This window comes from Mustela nivalis (genome assembly GCF_964662115.1).
Source record: "Mustela nivalis genome assembly, chromosome: 12".
Taxonomy (NCBI): Eukaryota; Metazoa; Chordata; class Mammalia; order Carnivora; family Mustelidae; genus Mustela; species Mustela nivalis.
Window position 1 is genome coordinate 33,378,452 of NC_139031.1, and position 22,889 is coordinate 33,401,340.

The following is a 22,889-nucleotide window of genomic DNA, read 5'->3' on the forward strand; positions in this document are numbered from 1 at the left end:
ATTAGAAAATGAAAATACGAGCATGAAAACCAAGATTTGTCCCTAAGAATAAATTTTTAAAATATGTGCAAATTAATTATTCCCTAAGAATAAATTTTTAAAATATGTGCAAATTAATTATTCCCCAAATCATCTACATATTCCCTGTGATCTCAGCAAAAATACCAAGAGATGATTTGTGTATATTGGTAATCCAATTTTAAAGATTAAAAAAAAAAAACAAATATCCACACCCATTAGAAAGACTAAAATTAAAATGTCTGGCCAATGCCAGGAGCTGGCAGTGATATGGAGCAATGGGAACTCTCCTGCATCATTGGCAAGAATGTAAAATGGTACCTTAGGGAACTGTTTGGTAGTTTCTCAATAAAGTCAAACAGAAATTCGTATGACTCAGCAGTTCCACACAGTTTCTTTTCACCAGAGGAATGAAAACTTATTTCCACCCAAAACTTGTATGCCTAGGTTCATAGAAGCTTTATTTAAAGCCCAAAGATAGAAATATCTCAAGTTCTGAGATAAATGGATAAACATATGATGGGATATTCATCCAATGGAATTCTACCTGACGAAAAATATGCTGAACTAATGAATCTAGACACAAAAGATCTATACTGGGTAAACCTAGTTATGTGAAATTTTATACTGAACTGATTTAATCTATAATGGCAAAAAAAAAAAAAAAAAAATGATCACTAATTGCCTGCACTTAGGAGTAGTAGACCAGAATTGACTTTAGAGGGCATAAGACATTTTGTTTTATTTTGTTTTGTTTAGTTTTAGTGAAGGAACAGTTCTGAATCCAGGAATATACATTTGTCTAAACTCACTGAATTGGATTGTCCCATTTATTGTCAGTAAATTGTACCTGAAATTTTAATTGAAAAAGTAAAAAGAAAAACCACTCAGTGATTTCGGATTGGAGGTATTCTTAACACTGCCTTCCGTTCACCTCAGCCCTAGATTTTACTGACTTGTGCCCAGAGGACCTGGGTTTTAATTTAGGTTCCACAGTTAATTAGCTCTGTGATCTCAGCTAAGTCACTTGCTTCTCTTAGCTTCTTCCTTGGTAAACGAGAGAACTGGACTAGACAATCCCAAAGGTCCACCAAACTCTGAATATCTGGAGTGAAGAAATACATAATTGAAGCCTTAATAGGGTCATTGAAATGTTTTCTTTAGTTCATTTTATATTTGGTTTAATAAAAGATAAGTTAATTAATATATATTTATATGACTGATGATTTAATGTTGAAATATTTTTCCAACACTGAATAATATTACCTACAAGGACAGAGATTAATCTAGATATGACATAGGATTCTAGTGGCTTAAGCAAGAGAAATAAATACTACACTCTTTCTTTGGGATTGTTCACTAGGGATCTCAGAGTCAAGTAAAAAGTTTACTTTTCTTGTTCTGATTTTTAGTCACCAATACTACTACTGTTATCAGATAAAAAATGTGATTATTAAATATCCAGTTCTTCTAAGAATGCAGAAGTATTTAAAAAGCAAAAAAGATTCCCTGACTTGGATATTGCATTTGAAATGTGATCTATTCATATGATCACAAATGCAATTCACCCCTGACTTTCCAGCAGTCCCAATAGAATTACTCTTTGTTTACTCATCTATGGTTGACATAGATCACTCTATTATTTTCAGATGTACAACATAATCATTTGATGTAAATGGTCACCAAAATAAGTCTGGTTAACATCTGTCACTTCACATAATTATAAAAGTGTTTTCTTGTGATAAGAACTTTTAAATCTACTGTCTTAGCAACTTTCAAATATACAGTACTGTATTATTAACTACAGTCACTGTGATGTACATTATATCTCCAGGATTTACTTATTTCAAAACTGGAAGTTTGTATCTTTTAATCACCTTCATCCATTTTACCCATAGGTATTTGTGTTTTTCTGTCTGACTTACTTCACTAAGCATAATGCCCCCAAGATTCATACATGTTGCAAATAGCAAAATTTCCTTCTTTTTTATGGCTTAATAATTGTGTGTGTGTGTGTGTGTGTGTGTGTGTGTGTGTGTGTGTGTGTGTATGAGATATTTTTTATTTTACCTATTTATCCACTAATGGACACCTAGGTTGTTTCCATATCTTAACTATCACAAGTAATACTCTAGGAGCCCAGATATCTTTTCAAGTTAGTGTTTTAATTTTGTTTGTATAAATATCCAGAAATGGAACTTCTGGGCCATATGGTAGTTCTATTTTTAATTTTTTGAGCAACCACCATACTGTTTTCCATAGTGGCTTGTTTCAGTGTACATTCCCACCCACAGTGCAAAAAGGTTCCCCTTGCTCCACATCCTAGCCAGCATGTATTTCTTGTCTTTTTTGATAGTAGCCATTTTACCAGCTCTAAGGTGATATCCCATTGTGATTTTGATTTACATTTCCCTGATAAGTGAGCATCTTAGAATTGACCTATTGGCCATCTGTGTGTCTTCTTTGGAAAGAAGGAAATATTCAGTTCCTCTGACCATTTTTTAATCAGATTGTTTATTTTTTGCTCTTGAGTTATATGAGTTTTTCATACATTTTTAGATACTAATCCCTTCTCAGATATATGACTTACAAATATTCTCTCCCACTTGGTAGGTTGCCTTTTTTATTTTTTATTTTGTTGGTTTCCTTTGCTGTACAGAGCTTTTTAGTTTGATTTAGTTCTACTGGTTTATTTTTCTTTTGATGCCTTTGATTTTGGTGTCAAATCCAAAACATCATCAACAAGATTGATGTCCAGGATGCCATCTGTGTTTTTTTCTAGGAATTTTATGGTTTTCGGTCTTACGTTCAAGTTTTTCATCCATTTGAGTTAATTTTTGTGTATACTGTAAAATGTCAGTTCAATTTTATTATTTTGCATGTGGCTGTTCAGGTTTCCCAGTACTATTTATTGAGGAGGCTGTTCTTCTTGCCTCTTTTTTTTGGGTAAATTAGTTGACCATCTATGTGAAGGTTTAATATCAGGCTCTCTATTCAGTTCATTGATTGCTGTATCTCTTTTTATGCCAATACCATCCTGTTTTGATTACTGCAGCTTTGTAATATACTTTGAAATCAAGAAGTGTAATACCTCCAGCTTTGTTCTTCTTTCTCAAGATTGCTTTGACTGGGGTCTTTGTGATCCCATATAAATTTTAGTATTATTTGTTCTATTTCTGTGAAAAATGCCATTGGAATTTTTATAGGGATTGCACTGAATCTATAGATTGCTTTGGGTAATAGGTCATTTTAATAATACTCATTCTTCTAATCCATGAGCATGGAATATTTTTCCTTTGATTTGTGTCTTCTCTAATTTTTTCTTCAATGTCTTGCTTTCAGAGTATATGTCTTTCTTTCACCTTCTTGGTTAAATTTATTCCCAAATATTTTGTTTTCTTCAATGCAATTTGCAAGTGGGATTGTTTACTTCATTGCTCTGATAGTTCATTGTTAGTGTGTAGAGATGGAGCAGATTTTTGCATATTGATTTTTGTATCCTGCTACTTTTCTGAATTTACTGATTAGCTCAAACAGTTTTTTGATGGAGTCTTCAGGTTTTTCTATATCTAATATCGTGTTTTTGCAAATAGTGATAATTTTACTTCATTCTTTCTTATATGGATATATTTTATTTCTTTTTCTTGCCTAATTGGTCTGGCTTGGACTTCCAATACTATGTTGAATAAGAGTGTTGAGAATGGATACTCTTGTCTTGTTCCCAATCTTAGCAGAAAAGCTTTCAGTTTTTAAATGTTGAGTATTATGCTAGCTGTGGGTTTATCATATATGGCTTTTATTATGTTGAGGTACTTTCCCTTTATAACCACTTTGTTGAGAGTTTTTAAACTAGATGTTAGTTGTATTTTCTATATTCTCTATTTTTTATTGTTTATATAAATATCACTAAAATCTGAAGACTATACTGTTGCACTCTCCTTTGCTATTTAGTCATTTGTAGGACTCTAATACGTGCTTTAAGGAATTAAAATCCTTCTAATTCTTCAAAATATACTTAATTTGCACCTAAATACCAAATAAAACAAATTTAAAAAAAAACAAAAATCCTTCTACCTTCCTTCTTTACTGCCTTATATTTAGAGGCACTTTTAATCTATAAAGAGCCTAATGCACTACCTGGTAGATAGACTCAATGTTCAAGAAGTGCTTGGACAAGGGTCAGGGTGAGGCAAGTGAGACCCTTGCCTTGGGTGCAAAAATATAGGAGGTGGTTATTTATCATTATCAAGGTAAATATTTTAATGCAATATTTTAAGAAACCACATTTTAATTTAAAAATCCAAGATAAACAATAAGGACAGGATTAGTAAGGATACTGAACTGAACCTCATGTTTTTATTCATTCTTTCCAAAAAAAGCTATGTTGTGAATAAGCATTATACATTACCTTAATCTTACAAGTGTATTTCATTCAGATGGTTGTTTGGAACACTGAAATAGAAATTAAAAAATTTAATTTCTTCTGTGCATAAAGAAACCAAATTTGGAACTGAATGGTAGAACAACAGATTTCTGTCTTTATTATAAGCATAATATTGTATCATTTGGAATATTTCTTACCTGTGGTAATAAGGACAATATTTGAATATTTATAAATAACAAATCCTCTAGAGTTCCTTATTTTAAGAGATATTTGAATTCACTGGTTTTTATTTACTGTCAACATTAAAAAATATCGTATTCATCCACTTATTTCTAGTAATCCATAACCTGACCAATTCAGAGAATCTTCTCAGAATGCTTCAGTCCCACTGCTGGGTCACATTGAGGCAGAAAACTGTCAGGGAACTGTATATGTACAAAATCTGTGAGTTTAGAAAATGGAAGGAAAATATTTTAAAACATTCTACTTTCACATACTTACACACGTATTTCTTATATGGTATACTAACTTAACTAAAACTTGGATGTCTAAATGGCAGTCCTTATAATCTATTTTTCTACATTTCAATCTAAATGCTTTAACTGTATACATTACCAATGAAATATGGATATAAGAAGCTTCTTTATTTTTTTAAAAAGATTTTATTTATTTATTTGACAGAGAGAAATCACAAGTAGACGGAGATGCAGGCAGAGAGAGAGAGAGGGAAGCAGACTCCCCACTGAGCAGAGAGCCCGACGCGGGACTCGATCCCAGGACCCTGAGATCATGACCTGAGCGGAAGGCAGTGGCTCAACCCACTGAGCCACTCAGGCGCCCCAAGAAGCTTCTTTAAAACCAAATTACATAAGAACTCAGGCAAGAAATGTTATTTTATAGCAATACCAAAAGTAAATCAGTGATTGTGAATTTGAATATTTTTCAACTCCTGAATATTAAATATCTTAATTTGCATCTATCTTTGTGTTAAAAATAATTAATGTACATATAATGCACTCAGTATATTTTAAGAACTTTGGTTGTGAAGTCAATAACTATAAAATAATGCCTGAGTTATAAAGTTACTGAGATTCTGACATGTCTGAGGCTGAGGGCATAATATCAAAATAGAGGCATCTTATATGAGTGATGTCTTTTTCATATTTTGTGTAAAAACTTGGCTTTTAGTGTGAGTGAACCTGGCAAAGTTTTAATGTGAGCTTTACAATTGAACGCATTATCACTATTTTCCTATATGTCAGCCTTCTTATACAAAGTGGTATACAGATAATACAATATGTCTTCTGTTGTAACCACCAATAAGCAGTAAAAGTGCTGTTCCTATAGATATGGCCCCTCTCTACATATTTAAGCATAGCCTAGGTGGTATGTTTATTCACCTAAAATCATCACATAGTGGGTGGTGAATCTACCCACAGCTATCGTCTATCTGGATATAGATACATAAAAATCACAAGAATAACTGGTGCAGTTTTATAAATTACAAGGTTTTTATAGCCTAGGGCTAAAATTTTTCTGTCAGGGAGATTGGTTGGGGAATCTTCCATTTTTCTGCAGACTTTTGTGCATAGACAGGACAGTGGATATCAATTCAAATTCTTCCCTGCCTAGCAGGCATTTCTGGTCATAGAAAAGTACAAGAGGGAATGTCTATATCTGCTTAACCAAAAAGCTGGGTCACTGCCTGACTCAGGAGGCAGCGCATCTAACTTTATTTCTTGATTATTCCTACTACCTATGAAAAGTATAAGAGTACTAGACATTCTCTATTATAACCACCACTGGCTTTATTTTCTCTATATCATTTTTGTGGGAAGGCTATATATGGATCCTTAAAATTTGGGGGATGTTTTTCTGGAACATTCTCCCCCTTATCCTGGAAACAATTTTGAGAAGGTATTGCCATATATAACAATGAGGTAAAGTATTTTTAAATTTCTCTGAAACATCAGGTCGTTTAATTTGATAGTCACCTGAGGTCCCCGTTTCCAAAGAAAGCAGTGAGGTTTTCATAGAATGTTGTGGCACTCTGTTAGCTCTTTGAGAGCTGTGGCAAACACCATTGCTTCATAAGTGTCACCTCTCCCAGCTTAGCAGAGACCCACTGACATAGGCCTCTGTCTTACATTCAACAACTAATTTATATTTTAAAAAATTATCTTAAGCACAATGCTTCAGAAACAAAATACAATCAAAAGAATTTTATAGGGCACCTGGGTGGCTCAGTGGGTTAAAGCCTCTGCCTTCAGCTTAGGTCATGATCTCAGGGTCCTGGGATCGAGCCCCGCATCAGGCTCTCTCTCAGTAGGGAGCCTGCTTCCTCCTCTCTCTCTGCCTGCCTCTCTGCCTACTTGTGATCTGTCTGTCAAATAAATAAATAAAATCTTTAAAAAAAAAAAAAAAGAATTTTATATCATGATCAAGTGGTATTTTTTTTTCTGGGTATACAACATTAGAAAATGAATCATATATTCACCAGAGTTGTAAAGTAGAAAACCCATATGATCACATCAGTTGGCACAGAAGAAACACTTGACAAAACACAATATCATTCAAGACAAAAACTTTCAGCCAACAAGGAATACAAAGGAACATCCTCACTTTGATAAAGAACATCTATAAATAACCTACAGCAAACAACATGTCTATAGTGAGAAGCCAGAAAAGTTTCCTTTAAGCTCAGGAGCAAGGCAGTTATGTTCTTACTCACTAGCACTATCCAAAATTATAGTGGAAGTCCTAGTCAGTGCAATAAGACAAGAAAAGGGGATAAAAGTTTACAAATTGAAAAAAAGAAGAAATCAGACTATATTCACAGATGGTAGGATTGTCTATGGTGGAAACCTCAAAATCAACAACAAAAATTCCTAGAACTAATAACTGAGTATAACTAGGTCTCAGGATACAAAGTTCATATGTGAAAATACCTGTGAAGAACAATCAAAATTTAGAACTAAAAAAAAATTACCCTCTACAATAGTACCCCCAAAATGAAATGCTTGGGTAAAAATCTAATAAAGTATGCACAAACATATATGCAGAAAACTACAAAGTACTGATGAAAAAAATCAAAGGTATGTGCATGTATGGATATTCCAAATTTACGTGTAAGAGCACTCAGTAGTGTTAAGATGTCACCTCTTCCCAATTTGATCTATAGATTCAGTACAATCTCAATCAAAATCTCAGTAGGTATTTTGTGGATATTGAAAAACAGATTTTAAAGTTTATGTAAAAAGACAAAGATTTAGAATAACTAACAAGATACTGAAGAACTAAGTTGGAGAACACTTGTAATTTTAAGACTTACTGTAAAAGTACATAATCAAGACAGAATGGTATTAACAATAGACACAAAGTTTAGGTGAACAGAATAGAAAATCTAAAAATAGAACTACACAACTAGAGTCAACTGATCATTGACAAAGAAGCAAAATAACGAACAGAGAACAGTCTCTTCAGCGGATGGCACCAGAACAAGTGGACACCCAGAGCTAGTACCCATAACTGGAATTGGGTCGCAACCTCAGCCACTCCTGCCGTCTGCCACTGCCTCTAGACCATGGACCCCCGCAGAGTAAGCGAGCTTCAGGCTTTCATGAAAATATGTAAGCAGGATCCAAGCGTTCTGCACACCGAGGAAACGCGTTTCCTGCAGGAGTGGGTGGAGAGCATGGGGGGTAAAATACCACCTGCCACTCATAAAACTAAATCAGAAGACAGTATCAAGGAAGAAAAACCAGATAGTAAGAAGGCGGAGAAAAACATAAAGACAGGTGAACCATCAAGTGAGGAGAGTGATCTAGAAATTGACAATGAAGGTGTGATTGAACCAGATACCGATGCCCCTCAAGAAATGGAAGATGAAAATGTAGAGATACTGAGGAAATGATGGATCAAGCAAATGATAAAAAAGTGGCTGCCATTGATGCCCTAAATGATGGTGAACTACAGAAAGCCATTGACTTGTCCACAGATGCCATCAAACTAAATCCTCGTTTGGCCATTCTGTATGCCAAGAGAGCCAGTGTCTTCATCAAATTACAGAAGCCAAATGCTGCCATTAGAGACTGTGACAGAGCTATTGAAATAAATCCTGATTCAGTTCATCCTTATAAGTGGCGCGGGAAAGCACAGAGACTTCTGGGCCATTGGGAAGAAGCAGCACATGATCTTGCCCTTGCTTATAAACTGGATTATGATGAAGATTCTAGTGCAATGCTGAAAGAAGTTCAACCAAGGGCCCAGAAAATTGCTGAACATCGGAGAAAATGTGAGCGAAAACGTGAAGAGCGAGAGATCAAAGAAAGAATAGAAAGGGTTAAAAAGGCTCGGGAAGAACATGAGAGAGCCCAGAGGGAGGAAGAAGCCAGAGGACAATCAGGAGCTCAGTATGGCTCTTTCCCAGGTGGCTTTCCTGGGGGAATGCCTGGTAATTTTCCTGGAGGAATGCCTGGAATGGCAGGGGGGATGCCTGGAATGGCAGGAATGCCTGGAATGGCAGGAATGCCTGGGCTCAATGAAATTCTTCATGATCCGGAAGTTCTTGCAGCCATGCAGGATCCAGAAGTTATGGCGGTCTTCCAGGATGTGGCCCAGAACCCAGCGAATATGTCAAAATATCAGAGCAACCCAAAGGTTATGAATCTCATCAGTAAATTGTCAGCCAAATTTGGAGGTCAAGCATTATGCCCTTCTGACCAATAAAGCCCTTGCTGAAGGAAAAGCAACTTCGATCACTTAATGGATGTTGCAATAATACAAACCAGTGTACCTCTGACCTTCTCATGAAGAAAGCTGGGGTGCTGTGAAGAGAATCCCTACCCCTCTGCTCCCCATGCAACTGAAACATTCTACAATGGTTTGCCATTGGGGTACTCATTCAGATAATGTTTTCCTACTAGGAACTACAAACTTTAAACACTTTTTAAACCTTAAAAATATTTAAAAACATATTAAAAGGGTGTGTTAGTCTTTACATTTTTCTAATCATTTCAGTTTTTTTCCTTTGGATTAATTGGGCAAGGAATATATTTCAGTGTGGAAGGTTCATTGCTCCGTTATAACGAGTGAAATAAAGGTTTATTAGTGGGAGGCAAATAATGCATTAAAGTAGATGAAGTTTGAGGAAAAAAAAAACAAGTGGACATCCATATCCATAAATAAATAAATAAATAAACCTGGACACAGATTTTACACCTTTCACAAAAATTAACTCAGAATGGTTCATAGGCTTAAATGTAAAATTCAAAACTATAATACTTCTTGAAAAAATATGAAACTACCTAAGAAAATATATATGACCTCAAGTTTAGTGATAAATTTTAAATACAATAGCACAATTTCTAAAAGAAAAAAAATGATAGGTTGGGATTTATTAAAATGAAAAACTTCTGCTCTGTGAAAGACTCTACTAAGAGCATGAAAATATAAGCCATACGTATACTGGGAGAAAATATTTGCATGACACATGTATGATAAAGGACTTGTGTCTAAGATACGCAAAAAAAAAAAAAAAAAAGAAAACAAATAGTTGAATTAAAAATGTATAAAGATCTGAACAGACACCTTACCGATGAAATCATATATAGTATATAGATGGCAAATTATCCTATGAAAAATTCTCAACATTGTCATTATGGAATTCCAAATTAATGAGATTCCATTATACACCTATTAGAACAACTAAGATTAAAAAATGGACAAAACCAATTGCTGATGAGGATGTAGGGTAATACAAACTCTCATTTATTGCTAGTAGAAATACAAAATGGGACAGATGCTTTAAAAGATTGGAAGTTTCCTGCAAAGCTAAGTATAGTCTTAGTATAGGATCCAAGAGTCCTGGTCCTAGGTAGTTACCATGGGCAAGTCCTTCCATCTCTCTGGTTCTTAGTTTACTTGCTCATAAAATGGGAACAAAAATGTCACCTACCACAGAATTGGGTCACACTTTTAAATGAGATAATGTGTAAAAGCCCTTGTCATAGTGCTTGGCACAGTGTAAGCACCCATTTATAGTAGCTATTATTTTGTCAGTTACGAACATCATGTTGGGTTTCAATTTAAAAAAAGACTTAATATCTAACATGATTAATTCTGGAAGTTTAAAAAGTACATTTACTATTTTTTGTCAGTAATGCATGCGCATTGTTTGAGAAGTCTGCTGGGCCTATGAGACCCAAACTAAAAACAGCAGTCTCTCTCCTACCTGTTATGCCAAAATCAGCCATTCTCAACACTGTCGTTTCTTCCAGTGCTTACCTATTTTTAAAGTGTGTGCATGTCTGTGTGTATGCGTATATTATAATACTACCTTCTGATTATTCAATTAGACACTGTCCATTGACTTTCTATTATAATCAAAGAAGATTTTCACTTTCCAAGTTTTGTTAAATCACAACTATTTGTTAAATCCATATTCAGTGATTTCCCTTTTATAAGCATGAACATATTCTTCACTAATGAATCAAGTATTTTGATTACATTTCCATTTTGAGGCTACATTTTTTTTTCCTAGACTAAATGCTTTTTCAAGATTTTAAAAATTTGGTAGTTCTTGAATCTCAAAATTCAAACTGCTCTATAAAATGTCTCTCAATATAATGTTCTAGTGGGTCAAATTTTTCATGTAATTTATATATCAGTTCCAATTTTTTTTCTGAAACTCCAACCTTCTAGCCATATACAGAGTGCTCTCTAGAACTGCTGCTCATCTGTCACCCTTAGACTACTTTTACTGTCCTCTTGGGAACTCCTTTAACTTCTCTCCCATGTTGGTTATCCTGTTTCTAGAATTCTGTATCTATCTTTAATTTGGATTAGTCATTCCTTTTGTGCAACACATCCTGTAGTAGGTTCCTGAGGCAAAGGCCATAAGTAGTGCATTTTGTTTTGAGATTTGCATGTTTGAAGTATCTTTTTTTTTCCCCAGCTATCATATTTAATTGATAGTTTTTCCAGGTATACAAGTATAGACTGAGAATAATTTTCATATGAAATTTTGAAGGTATTGTTCAATAACTTTCCAGCTTCTAAAACTGCTGTTGAGAAGCCTTTATTCTTATTCTCTTCTATTTAAAAACAAGAAATTGAGTTTTTATGATGCCTTTGATTTCAAACTACAACCCATGTTTAAATCCTGGCTCTGCCATTTTGGCATCTGTGTGATTGTGGTTTATGCTCAATTTTCCCATCTATGAATGGAGTATAATAATAGTACCTACATTGTAGACTTTTTCTCTGGATGAAATAAGTTAATATAAGAAAAGCGCTAATAATAGAACCTGGCAAATAGCAAAATTCTCTTCCAGTATTTGCTGTCCTCTTCATCATCATTATCATACAATGGGAACCCATTTAGGAATTTTAAGAAGGAGAGTTTTCAAACAGTCACTGGCTACTGAGTAGTGGACGGTTTGGAAAGTGGCACGACATAATGTACAGAAACAAGTTAGGAGTGACCAACTCTAAATGAACCTTCTTCAGACAAGTGTTGTGTGTGAATCAGAAGTTGTGTGATAGAGGGGCAGTAAAAAAAAAAAAAAATTCATTAAAAGATGATTTCCTGTTTTCTCACATGAAAACCCTTAACTACCCAATAGACAGATGAAGCATGTTTTCAGGGCTCTGGTAAAACAGAGGCTCAACAATTTAGACAAACAGGATGCTTCATTTTTGCTATTTCAAGAAAAAGTGGTACAAGCCAATGTGGGGGAAATCAGAACTTTGTCCACCTTTCTTAAAAGCGTTTAAGAGTAGAACTTTCTTTTCTTTTTTTTCTTTTTTCTTTTTTCTTTTTTTTAATTAAGTGTGGGAAGGTGGGAACAGAAGTTTTCATAATGGTTTTTACTGCTTTGGCTTCTCAAGGTTTTAATCTAGACCTGACTCTGGCTCTGAAGATGTTATCTGGCCCCTGAGGAGCAGAAATAGACTCCCTCACACATTTGCTCATTTCAGACTCGTCACACCCATGGCTGTGCATGTGTCTTCATGAATCATAGAAAAGAAAATGCTTAGCTGAGAAATCTAATCATTGATTGTCCACACGTCATTCACTTTTCTCTCTCCTCTTTAATTAAAAATTCACTTTTACGTTACAGGCAATTGGGGTCATGTCACTATTGAATCCCGTTTTCTCTGTCAAAACAATTACACTTCCATCAAAGAGTCATTTTTGAGAGGAGAACCTGTTCATAAATATACATAAATAAATAATGTAGCCAGATAACCTAGAAATTGAGTTTGAATTTGGCTATCCCTAGGGTCTAAGAAAAGTAACTTTCCATGCCAACCATGTTCCAAAATACGACCAACACCAATTTGCCCATGCTGTCCTTTCTTCTTTTATGAAGCACACGTGTGTGGCTGCTTCTGTGACATATTGAGCCAGGCTTACACATCCAGTTTATTTTTTTACCATCCAATTTAAATTATTTTTATGATGCGGAGTCCAGTAATGAAGGAGTGCATCGCAGCCTGGGACATCTGGCAGTGTAGTAGGTGTCGATACAATAATCAATTACTCCTAAGGCTAATGCTTGTCATGCCCTCTCACAGAAAGTGGGGGCAGAAGGAAGGTGATACTTAATTCACAGCAAGAAGACAGGCCATTTAATTGGATTAGCTGGCATCTCCCTTTTATCCCTCTCCTCTTATTCCCCACCTCTTAACAGCCCCCTCTCCTCGCACCACACACATATCAAAAGTTACAGAGTTTGGGGGCCTGGGTGGCTCAGTGGTTTGGGCTGCTGCCTTCGGCTCGGGTCATGATCTCAGGGTCCTTGGATCGAGCCCCGCATCGGGCTCCCTGCTCCGCAGGAAGCCTGCTTCCCTCTCTCTCTCTCTCTATCTCTGCCTGCCTCTCTGCCTACTTGCGATCTCTGTCTGTCAAATAAATAAATAAAATCTTTAAAAAAAAAAAAAGTTACAGAGTTTGGCTATTATGCTGAAAACAGGAGCTAATTTTTAAATGAACCAATTGGACTGACTTAAGAGGACCAGGATCCATGCCGCTTCACGTCTGCCATCATCAGGGATGAAGCGTTGAGAGGCTAAAGCGAAGACGGTGCGGTTCCCTTGACCACCTCCCCTTGTGCGGTCCCGTCTTCCATTGCTACCCCTGCTTTCACCTGGACAGTGGAGCAGCTCTAGGGTGAGCTAATGCAGCGCTTTTCCAAAGTGTAAGTGTTCAGATCATCCTTCTGGAAGGTCAGTGCTAGATGGCAGTGAGGTTCTCCCTGACTTTCCCCTTGAGTCTGATCAGATTTTACTTGGCTCCAGAGGCTGCAAGCTCTAACTCTAGTCTATTTACATCATATTGTTGTAAATAATGGAAGTCAGCATGCAAAACTCCAAAATGAATCGTCTTTTGAACTCAATGAAAATTGGAAATGGTTTCATTTCTCACTCAAATGGTTGCTCTTGAATAGCACCTTATTGTATTACTAGCAATATTTGAGCTGGAGAGGTCTTATCTCATGGAAAAATTCCAAGCTCATTTTCAAGAAATTTGGGATCCATTCCTTCTTCAGGAGGCAAAAAAGACAATACTGAACACATACTGAAAGGTGCTATTCTAAGCTCTTCACGTATATTATCTTGTTTAATGTGCATAAAACCCCTGTGAGCTAAGTTTTATTATCATCTCCATTTTATGAAGTAGGTTATAGGGACACAGATTCAACCTTGACAGCCTGAGCCCATTGTTTCCCATACATATAAACTGGGGTGAGTTTTCTTTTTCTTTTTAGGTTTTTTTTTTTTTTCAGTTGTTTAGGTTGTTTTTATTTTTTCAGTTTTTTTATTTACAAGATTCGTTGTTTATGCGCCACACCCAGGGCTCCATGCAGTCTGTGCCCTCCATAATACCCACCACCAGGCTCACCCAACCCCCCACCCCCCCCTCCAAAACCCTCAGTTTGTTTCTCAGAGTCCACAGTCTCTCATGCTTCATCTCCCCCTCCAATTTCCCCCAATCCACTTTTCCTTTCCTTCTCCTACTGTCTTCCATGTTATTCCTTATGCTCCACAAGTAAGTGAAACCATATGATAGTTGACTCTCTCTGCTTGACTTATTTTTTTAAAGATTTTATTTATTTATTTGACAGAGTATAAGCAGGGGGAGCAGCAGGCAGAGGGAGAAGCAGGCTCCCCACTAAGCAGGGAGCCTGACCCAGGACTCGATCCCAGGATGCTGGGATCATGACCTGAGCCGAAGGCAGATGCTTAACTGACTGAGCCAGCCGGGCATCCTGAATTTTTTTTTTTTTTAAGATTTTATTCATTTATTTGAGAAAGAGAGAGGAGGAGCGGGAGAGGTGGGGAGGGGCAGGAGGAGAGGGAAAGGAGAAGCAGACTCCCTGCTTGGAGCTCGAAGCAGGACTTGATCCCAGTACCCTGAGTTAAAGTCAGATGCGTAATTCACTGAGCCACCCGGATGCTCCTAAGCTGGGGTGACTTTTAAAAGGAATTTGTGGGAAGCAACCATCAACCAGAATAGGTGCTAAACTTAGCTCTGGCACAGAGGCCCACTGTATACAGGCATTCACATGGCTGGGGTGGAAGATCCTGGTGGCCCCAGGATGGGACCAGAGCCACAAGGAAGGATAGAGAGACCCTTTAAAGAGTCCGAGGCAGCAGCTACCTACCAATCTGTATAGTAATTTTTCAGTATTTTAACAATAGAATCATAGTGATGACACAAAATGAACTTTCAGCTCTATAATCTCTGCACCCAAAATTAACCTACCAGCAGAGATTCTAATAAGAATCTAGCAACAAATGCCAGCAGAAGCCCTATTCAGACAGTTCCTTTTTGTTTCACTGCCTGTATCTTTATGGCCTTAAGCACATTGAAACATGTTCATTTGCAATGTTGAAGTCATTGCCATCTTAAGTTGACTGACTGGATATGAAGCACAAGAAGAGAGTATGTCAGGCTCTGGATTAGTCCTAATAGCTTTTGGTGGTGGGGGGGAATGCATAGCTGAAGAATATAGTGCATGAACCCTATTTGGAAAATTCCACAATCTTCTCAAAATATCTGAACTTTGATAAAATCACAAAGGAATAAAAGACTTGCTCAGGTATGACTCACAGTAGCACAAAAGATATTTAGCTTTGTAAGAAAGTCTCACGTTTGAAGAATATTCTCTTCCTGCTGCTGATAAATGGGAAAAAAAGGTACATTCATTTACCGAGAGCAGAATATGCCCCCAAATAGCAAACGGGGTTTTATGTAAGTCACTTTTCAAGTTCGCTAAGATTTTGTCAATTATTTGATGGGTTTTAGCTTAGGGATAAATTTGAAGCTGTTTTTTTTTTCCTGGTGAAGCCAGTAATAGGGAAATGTGTGCTGAAGGAAGGAAAAGAGAAACTGGAGAATTGAGCTAACTTAATAGAAATCTAACATTTGCTGTTGCATTCAATAATTACTTTTTTTTTTCAGATTCCTTTAAAGATGAAAGGTTTTTGTATTAAAAATTTTTATTACCAGGCTATCATGGGAAAAAAAAAAATCTGTGCGATATCTATGCATTTCCTGTTTGAAAATACACAAATGATCTGATGCCTGTCTTTATTGCAATGGTTTCTGTTCCAAAGAGTCTTAATCTGGAGAGTAGATGACAGAAACTTAAACAACTGGAAATATTTTAAGATGAGCCATGCAAAAACACTTGAGCTGCTTGCCGTTCAGCGTCACGGCAGTCTGTCCACTTGCAGAGAGAAAGGCAGCGTTGTGTTGCGGGGAGCTGTGGGAACTTGGTTGCATGACTCACTTGAAGCCTTTGTTATTACATGACTCAGACCTGGTAATCCTCACCCAATTACCTTCCCGAGTATATCTTCGTTTTGTTAAAATGTTTGAGAACTGCTGCAGAGATTCTAATAAGTCCAAATGCGCCTTTACAAGGAGAGAGAGAGGGAGAAGTGTCTCTTGAGAAAGGTGCGCCCTTCCTATAAACTCTGGATTTTATTATGGGCGTGCCAGGGGTACGCGAGTCTGGTGTAACACATGATGGCCAGATCTATTTTATATTCAGGGAAGTCAAATGAGTTCTCTAAGTGGCACGAAGCTAAGTACACTCACATAGTTTCTGAGTGTATTGGTTCTTCAGCGTACATTAAGCCTTTCCAGATTTATCCTCAGAGCTTGGCCGTGTGCCAGAATTCAGACTCTGTTCTGTTGGGCAGTGGGCTGAGTATTCCCAGGTGCCGCCAGAGTTTTATGCCTCATCCTTATTTACAGTTTTTCTTAGGATTGCTTTGAAGTGTGAACAGTCAAGTTGCAGCATGCTGTAAAGTTCTTTCCACATGAGCCCTTTACTTGAATTTCTCTTGCAACACTGAAGCCTTCCTACAACAGAAGTATTTATCTCCAGCCATTACAGTGCATTTAGAAAGAGAAATTCCTTTACAAATATTTGAGAAATAATTTTATTCTCTTTTTGAGTAAGATAGAAATATAAACAGCCACTATTATTCTTTCTGCACTATTTCTCTGAGAAAAGAATAGTGGTTTATCAAGCCTCTTAAGTCATTAATTACTGAATTCACAAAGCCTCTTATGGCTGGATGACACATTAGGTAGGGCTTGCAAACATCTTGCGTATAATCCGCATTGTGGGTTATTTGGAATTCGTAACAAAGCTCCTAATACTGATAGGATAACTAATTTGGGGGGCCAAATCTACTTAGAAAAAGGAATGTCTTATGTACACATCGTGCTTGAATATCCATCTTCCTCGTAATTCTGTCGCTTTCAAAATTTCCCAAACGCAATGCAGATAGTCTATGTTTCTAAGTTTTAATATTCCCTTAGAATAAAAAGCTCTGCGTAGAATTGGAGGGGTGGGTGCATAAAGCAGCCAGTCTCCCAGCGCACTTTCCAAATGACCTCCAGAGGGGGACCCTCTGCATCCAGTAAGAGCACAGTGTGGACCTCTCTTCCGGAAGCAAAGTGAGGTGACACAGACAGCCTTTAGGCCTTGGTGACCAGAGGAAACAAGGGAGTCCTCCCAGAGCCAGAAACAAATGTTGATTTCATATTTGGACTGAGCTTGGGATTCCCATTGAAAAGATGCTTTGCGCCACCCAGATTTTCTCCCTTTCACCCTGCTTTTGTGTGTTTGCCAAAACCATGCTCAAGATTCCAACAACAGTGTTCAAAAATAAAGGTGGCTTTGTATGTGGGGGAGGTAGCCTTGGTGCATGGGAATTGAGTAGTCCCAGTAAAAGGCCAGATGTCTCGGTTAGGTTATCCCAATTTGCAACTCTAACAAACTTTGATTTATATACCAACAGGGTCCAGTGTAGGTGACTTCTGTTCCTTTCAGAATTTTTAATCTTTATTTTTTTTAAATGTCCTAATTTTAAATGATTTTTTCAGAGTTCGACCACAATAAATGATTCCTGGGAGGACCGTGGCAGTGCTTATGAGCCCACTTACCCTTGCGGTTGATGGCACATTGAGCAATAATGTTGATAACATGCAGCGATCAGTACCTATAGCATTTCCCATCTGACCCCAAGAAGAGGTTAATGCAGAAGACAAATAGGAGGGAAGAAGAGCTCCATTTTTTCATCAGGCTGTTACATCAGAAAACGATAAACATCCCCCTGTTCACACCACATCACAGCAGAGGGAAATGCTGCAAACTTCAAGCCATCAACAACTTAAAATTGCTGTTCTCAACTCGATTTTTACAGCAGACTGACCTGTTTGCAGATCATTTTTTTTTTAAGATTTTATTTATTTATTTGACAGAGAGAAATCACAAGTAGGCAGAGAGGCAGGCAGAGAGAGAGAGAGGAGGAAGCAGGCTCCCTGCTGAGCAGAGAGCCCGATGCGGGACTCGATCCCAGGACCCTGAGATCATGACCTGAGCCGAAGGCAGCGGCTTAATCACTGAGCCACCCAGGCGCCCTGCAGATCATTTTTAATAGCAGAAGAGTTTGTGATTGGAGCTGGGAGTACACAAGTGATTTCCAAACATTTCAGAGGTAAAGATTCCGTATGCTGGAATTCTGTATTCTCCCTCCCATGCCCAGGCACCACAAGCCACATCCTATGCACGCTGTTCCACTGGTACTTACTTCATTCATTACCATGAAAGAGCTTAGGGAGTCTTGGGGGATTTTGCAAAGCATCATTCTCCTTTTATATCCTTTTAAGAGGCCCTCACTGAGACCTCTTCTACAGATGGTTTTCCAAATTTTATGTCCCAGTAAGCAGTAGGGTTTGAGTTTTTAAACTTACATAAGCACGGGCTTCCAAGTTTATTTCTTTGACTTCTCTGGTCATTGGTACTCACCTCGTGTGTCCCCACTGCAGGGGCTGAAACACGGAGTAGCTTTTTGGGTGACCGGTCACATAGCCACATGGGTACGTTTAATAGAAAAGTGAGCTGAGTTACGTGATGTGAGCAGATTGTCAAGGATACGTATCTTTTTATTTTCTTAACCCAAACCCAGCCTCTGTAGATTTTTTTTTTTAATGTTGAAGTTACACCTTCCCCTTCAGATAATAAAAGAATTCAGTGTGAAATTTGCTTTATAAATTTTTGTGAGAGTTCTGTCGTTCTCTCATAATACTTCAGGAGTATATATAGGGAACACATTCAACTGATGCCCTTGATGCCTTAATGATAGAAGCCAGGAGGAAAATGCTGTGTGGGTTTCATTCTTACTTCTTATTCAGTTCTCCCCTCTGTATCATCTGAGCTTGTGTTATACTGACACCGTACTCTTCAATAAAAATACAAATAAAAGCAGGGGTTAGTTTGATTGTAGTACAGTAGCACCCAGGGAAATGTAGCCCGCAGAAATTTGTCGCTAGAACATCAGGGATCTTATAAAATAATACTACTACATGGTGAGGTTCAAATGGCAAATAGGGATGGTGTTTTTTCAAGTCAGCAACCAAACGTATTTAGATTGGAGGGAGCATTTTGCTGCTTGTGTGTGTTTACTTATTTCCAAAATATTAGATGCCATATCAGAATCATATGACATACAAAAAAACCAAAAACAAAACAAACAAACAAAAAAAAAAACCAGTACCTTGACATTGTTAGCATTTCCATTATAAGTCTTTTTCCCCTTCTAGGATGTTTTAATATCTAGTCAAAATTGAAGTTATCTAAAAGTTAGCACACAGCCCAGGAACTACATTTGTTGAAAATAAATTTTGCAGAAAACTCTTTTTGGCTATTTTTAAATGATAGCATTTCACCCACACAAGAAAGTGCATTTTTGCTTATTTATCTTATTTTATTTTTATTTCTGGCCTCCTATGACTCAAGTACAGCTTCGTTTTCAACCATTAGCCCATGATGTTGACTGGTGCCTGTAGGCATTTTGAGGATAAAAATAAAATGACCAAGTTATTTTGTTTGGAAAAGCAGCTTCTTCACATGTGCTGTATTTTTTTTTTCAATAAATATTTCATAAATCTTTTTAAAGCATGGTCTTATCCTTTAGTGCATATGGGAGGCAGCTGAATCTAAACCAAGTGGATATGCTGGAGCTCAGATTCCATTATTCAGGACCAGATTCCCCTTCTCTGAAGTTTCTTGAATGCAGAGATATGCATGACAAGCCCCTTAATATCAGGAATTATTACTAGTCGATTCTGTATTTTACAACTACCCTTTAAGTTACTGTGTATATATGTACTAAATTCCAGGGAAAGGGCCAAAATACTTCTGTTTTGCTGGCTGGGGTATACCTCTTAGTTTCCATTCTATTAAGCCATGTTTCCGAATTACTGAACTAGTTCATCCACCAAGCAGAAAAGTACATTATCCTTGACTCTCCAGATTTAGGCAACCGAGGAGGACAGTAAGCACATATGGAAGAAGAAAAGAATAAGAATCAAAGCCTCAATGATAACCAAATATGCCTCTCAAAAGTATTTTTTAAAATGCAGCAAATAGAATTAGGCAAAGGAAGACTTTATTCAAGGTTATTGCTGTAAGAGTCAAGATGATGGCAGCAGGGGAGAGAGGTTGTGCTCAATTTTATTGGAACAGAAGGCAGGAAGATTTTTAAGCACTGAGGTGACTTAGTGGAAAAGGACCGGAGGACATTGGGGAGAGGTTGGTCAACATGATTAAGCCATCCACGGTTGCTAATTGGCACTTAGGACATTAGGTCCCTACCCTCCCACAGATACTGAGAGATTAGGGGCCCTATCTTTCTTGATAATTACACTTCAAAGGGATGGCTCCCAAGTCCTTGAGAAAGGCATCCCTGGGTTTTTTAAACTAGCTAGAGCCTGGGAGAAGCTTTACTTCTCTAAGGGACAGAGAAAAGTATTTGCGGTTCCAAGTTCTTTCAAGCAAATACTCCGAAAAGGGAGGTCAGGGGCTTATAGTCACAAGGAATTGTACTTCAGGTTTAGTAAAGCTGAGAACATGAAGGCCATCTCAGTCAAAAGCCATACAGATCTTGAGGGAAGAAAATCAACGGTCTGGGAACCAGCCTTAAAATCTTATTTCTGAATCTTAAAATCTCCAGCTTTTCATGTGTTTGAATTCCTGGGTTCCCCGAACCCACAGTTTCCCTGGTGGAGGCTTAGACTTACAATGGTTTGAAGAAACACAGTGAGTCCCTTGGCCTGTATTTGTTTCTGCTTTACCACTTGTTGGTTTTAAATGCCGATTTCTGCTCCTGTCCTGGCAATCTTTTCCTCGATAGTATTAGCTCCCTTGTGCCAGGGAGGTGGAAATGACCATGATAGCCTTCTTAACTATTCTCCCAAGATCACACACTCTTTCAGCTTGTATCTTCTCCCAGGAACTAAACACAAATATCCCAGGGCTTGTACCAAACAATATTTGAAAGTCAGCACCCTTAGCACTATGTGTCTCTCATTAGAAGACGCTTGGAGCTAACATCCCTGGAAAACCATCAGCAGCCTTCCCCTCCACCACCCCCACATCTGCTGCCTCCACCTTCTTTTTTCAAGCGGTCTTCTTTCCCCCAGTTGGCTCTGCTGGCACCTTTGTAAAGGGCACCCTTGACCCTCAGCGGCCCCGTCCCTGCAGACACGCTGGTGTTGCTGTCCTCCTCACTCAGACTTTTACAGAATCCACCACCTGTGTAACAGCCGGCTCCGCTTCGAAGCTTTCTCTCCGCTTGGACTCTAGGACCATGCATTTTTCAGGTCGTCTTATTTCTCGAAATGTTCCTTTTCCTTATCTTTCTGTTTACGTCCTGAAGGTCACAATACATCAAGGATCTCTCCTCCACTTCCCCTGGTCTCCTCCCATCACTTCCTGTTTCGTCACTTCCACTGTTGCAGCTACAACCTTAGAGCTCAGGACTGTAGACACTGAGCTCCAGACTCAAAGTTCTATCTCTCAGACACAGAGAACCTAAGGTTATGCTCAGATCTCCAGCTGAACGTGTTCATAACACAATTCCATCGCCCTCACCTCTGCCCTCACACCTGCCTCTCACCTTCTGCCCCGGTCTCAACCTGACACTGTGTTCAGGTTTCACTGGTGGAGCTTCCCCGGTCCTTCGGCTCTCGCCCCGACTGGAGCCGCCAGCCCCATGCAGTGGTGCTCTGTGTTCTCGCCCTTCATGCCCAAGACATTGCTTCCATGTTGAGCTCTTACAGCTCCCTGTTCAATTTCTTCATTTTATTCCTGGTTCAAATTAAATACGATCTCGTTCTCTGATCAGTTCCCCCATTTCTTGGATTTTAATTCATTTCACTCAGCACAACATTGTTTCTATCCTCTAAGACATGCACTACATTCTGCTTAGCATTTTAACTATTGTCTGCATCGCTTTCTCTTTCACTAAATGGAAAATTCCTTCATGGCAAAGATTACAGCCTATTTTTCATTTTATCTCCCCAAATTACCTTTCACAGAATAGGTCTTCAGGATTGGGGACGTGGTAGTTATGTATCAGTGCAATTCCTGATATTTTATACTTCTTATTGTCTGTGGACAACAGCAATTTGGTATTTTATTTCATATTTTGAATCCCTGAGAGGTGAGAAGAGCATCTGCAGTGTCTCCTAGTAACCTAGGAAAAGGGCCACCAGCTATCCTTGGATTAGTCTTCAAAACCCAATTAAAACAGGCCAGTGTTATTGCAAAAATCCTTGTGTAATGCTTTACCTGGTTAGCTGTAAGCAGATACCACTCTTGGGAAGGTCTGCCCTCTGTTTTCACGTGGAAATGTGTGTCAGAGAAGGAAGCTTGCAAAGGATTACCATAGAAATTTCTCCCTGCAGGAACGCCTGGGTGGCTCAGTGGGTTCAAGCCTCTGCCTTCAGCTCTAGTCATGATCTCAGGGTCCTGGGATCAAGCCCTGCACCGGGCTTTCTTCTCTGCAGGGAGCCCACTTCCTCCTCCCTCTTCTTCTGCCTGCTTCTCTGCCTACTTGTGATCTCTGTCTGTCAAATAAATAAATAAAATCTTTAAAAAAAAAAAAAAGAAAGAAA

The 22,889-nt window shown here is 38.0% G+C and overlaps 1 pseudogene across 1 annotated transcript in view; it reads left to right on the forward strand.

Annotated features, from left to right (window-relative positions):
- Nucleotides 1-9,130, forward strand: part of LOC309844977 (hsc70-interacting protein pseudogene) — a 107,447-nt pseudogene extending 98,317 nt beyond the window's left edge. Inside the window, exon 2 of the transcript XR_014316542.1 lies at nucleotides 8,082-9,130. The product of XR_014316542.1 is annotated as a hsc70-interacting protein pseudogene (transcript). The remainder of the gene's footprint in view (nucleotides 1-8,081) is intronic.
- Nucleotides 9,131-22,889: the final 13,759 nt, after the last annotated feature.